Source organism: Thalassophryne amazonica, chromosome 5 (assembly GCF_902500255.1).
Source record: "Thalassophryne amazonica chromosome 5, fThaAma1.1, whole genome shotgun sequence".
Taxonomy (NCBI): domain Eukaryota; kingdom Metazoa; phylum Chordata; class Actinopteri; order Batrachoidiformes; family Batrachoididae; genus Thalassophryne; species Thalassophryne amazonica.
The window spans coordinates 90,511,169-90,514,243 of NC_047107.1; positions in this window are offsets into that span (position 1 = coordinate 90,511,169).

Below are 3,075 nucleotides of genomic sequence, written 5' to 3' on the forward strand. Positions count from 1 at the left end.
CGGACGACGCGACGACACAAAACAAGTGTCTGGAAAGGGCTGGATGGATCTGGAGCGCACCCGCACTGTAAAACAATATCCAAAATCTGCATAACGCAAGGGCTAAAACAGCGGAAAAAAATTTTAAACAACAACAATAATAATAATAATAATAGTGTTATAAAATACGAATACACTTCCTGAGCTGCAAAATTAAATTAAAGACTCAGGATCAACCAAAAGTTTTGGTTTGATTTTTTTTTTCAGTGTAGTCGCAACAGCTGACCATAGGCCAGCCTCCTTTTTTGACCAAATTAAGTTACTAAGCAGATGTCAGTACAGAGCTGGATCTGCCTCTGCTGGTGACTCACTGGCTTTTTAATAGATAAGAATGGAAGTCAAGCATACTGATGTCACAGTACGGATAAAACAAAACAGCTAAGAAGTCCTTTTTGTCAAAAGGCCTGAGGAGAATCAAAACGAGCCATACATTATTCAGGGAATAACGTTTTATAATAGCTTCTTGTAAACACGCGGTGAGGTCGGTTCAGTTCCCAGGAGACACTTTATTACAACGTGGAGTTCAAGATCAAATGTGAAGCAGTATTCTCCTTCTCATGGAAAACAAGAAAATATGCATAATTCAACACTTAAGCCAGGATCACGATTGCTGTGGCCTCATTATTGGAATTTTAAAATAGCAAAGGAGTCCTTTGATTATTTCCTGCTGGTTTCTTTTCCAGGCACCATTCACCACGGTGAGATGATCAATACTGGGGTCTTGCTACTGGTTTGCAACAAGGAATTCGCAAAGAACATTTCCTCAGAATGTCATTTTGCACACCAAGGTAAACAAAGCAACACTTTTGACATCGGGATTCTGAACATTTTGTGATGATAAAGGTCAACGAAGCCAACGAAAGCAGTAAGCTTATTTCCAGAAGGTGTGCCATGTGCCGTCCAAGCATTCCAGTCCAAAGGTGGCACTGGTGCCAGAATAATCCAGTTAAAAAATACAGTTAAGATACAACCTGTAAGTTTAAAATATAAAGCTTTTGAAATGTACAAAAAAGGAGAAATAAATCAACTTTTAAACCAGTAAACACAACAGCATTTTTTTTTTTTTTTTTTTTGGACAAATTAATTTTATCTAGTACTTGCAGTCTGGGTGGATTTATGTTAAAAGGAAACTCCAGAAATTTTCAACTTGGGCTCAGATTTCACATGTTTTTGATCTTAGCTTGTCCTTCAGGACAAGAACAATTTTAACAGGTCCATTGTTGATTTAGAAGGGAATCACACAGGATTTGTTCTTCTACTTAGAAACAGGCCACTCATTAACAACTCACTCTTAATGACTGAGTGGAGAGCGTCATTATCAAAAGGTATAATCTTGACATTTAATAAGTTAAAGATCCATATGTTTAATTTTTTATGGAGCCCCTACATGTTACCAGACACTTCTGATCACATTTTCATGTATCTGGTGGCAGCATGAAGTGGTATATTGTGATATCTATTTTTTATAGATATATATACATTTTTATTTATGTATTTATTTTTGCTAGCCCTGTCAAATTAAATTGTGCAGCAGTTTAGCCCATGACATATTTGAGTTCTAAATCAGTACTGAACCGATTAAAAGCACTTTTGTTCTGAGTGAAAAGGCAAACCTAAAAACAAATAAAACTGGAATGTGGGTTAAAAACATCTTAGAGTTCCCTCTTAAATCTGATAGCATTGTTGTCCGCTATGCAGAAAAAATATCAGTAAGATGTGTAGAATTTGTAGAAATATGACAAGGACTGAATAAAATAAAAATAAAGTGAAAAACTGGTTCATTACTCTGATGCTGTCATATTTTCAACTTTACTCCTTTAAACAGAAAGCAATTACTACTGTTAGCATGCTGGACAGCAACAAAGTCTCATACACAGTAAAGTACTGTAGCTAAGAAAAAATTAAAAATATGACACATGCAGACTGTAAGAATCTTGTGTTAGCCACCAGAGCTAATGGCTGCCATGTTTACACGGACACGATGTTCCTTAATGTCTGGAATTCTGATGTCTCCTAGCCTTCATGCTACCTTCACGTCATGTGATGTTCGCAGGAAATGTCTTCTGTGAAATTGCAGTGCATGGTGGGAAGGTGGATGTTTTTGTGTTGTCAGCAGATCAATAAATCACAATCTTACATTACTTGATGAACATATGTAGCTGGAATACAGTATTTTCTGACAAACATCAGTAGAAATGTATTCAAGCCAGTTATATGCTAACCAGTCAAGCTAGCTGGTTTGGTATAGAATGGGCTAGGCTAGCTAGCTGGTTGCTGATAAGATAATAACCACTGCTTGAAGGTAACATATTTGTACTGTCCAGTCTCTCCATAAAATTACCTGCAAGCAACGTCCATCTAGTTTTAAAACAGTTTTATTATATTTTATTGAGCTGTGTTATTTGATTATTCCTTACAACATGAGTTGCACAAACATAAGCTTCAGCTTGTCCCAATTTGTCTCAATGGTTCTTTCACTGGGGAATATGGACTGAAATTTACTTGGAAAAAAGGTTTTGTGCGTAAATAATACTTGTCATTAGTACATTCTGCTTCAGCATTGCACCAAATCTAAAGAAAGAAACAGGCCTATGAAGGGTTATCCAATCTTAAAGTCCAGCTGCTGTACCTTTTCAGTAATAAAGTTTTAATATCGTGGCTTAAATCCCACAGCAGCTTAAAACCACCAACAATATTACATATTTCATCAATGAAATAATCACACCTTGTGTATTATTTACACAATGCAAATATATATATGTATGTATATACAGCACAGTAATTACGTAATCAAAATAATTTAGCACAATAAGTACTGTAAACTTTACATTTTGAGAAGTGAGTAGATTCAGGTGCCAGCACAGGTGTTTGTCTAGAAAGTTTTCCAGACTTTTTTTTTTTTTTTGTTGTCCCCACTAGTTGACACTTGTCATCATCTTAACCTTTATGAATGACTTTTGTGTGGAATTTCTTCTTATTCCAGTATCGTTTTTCCTTCAGTCTCCTAATTAATTTGACATTCAGGGAAATAAGCTG